The sequence below is a fragment of the Cephus cinctus genome, unplaced genomic scaffold (genome assembly GCF_000341935.2).
Source record: "Cephus cinctus unplaced genomic scaffold, Ccin1 Ccin1_scaffold0499, whole genome shotgun sequence".
NCBI lineage: Eukaryota > Metazoa > Arthropoda > Insecta > Hymenoptera > Cephidae > Cephus > Cephus cinctus.
Window position 1 is genome coordinate 3,970 of NW_014333169.1, and position 242 is coordinate 4,211.

Genomic DNA, 242 nt, shown 5'->3' on the forward strand with positions numbered 1-242 from the left:
CTCTCGCAGTAAACAATTTTCTGGAATCTTCCAGGAAACGGCCCAAGTCCTTATGTCGCAAGTTTGCAATGACTCCAGTCCTTATTCTTCCCTTAAAGGCAGATTCCAAGTCATCTCAACGCACTCTGCCACTTCTTCTCTCCCTCACCGTTCCTCCACCACTTTTTCGAAGTTGTTGTTTAAATTTTTCGTTTAGAGATTTGAGGATTCCGATCGTTGTTAAAATTTTAGTTTTCTCTCCG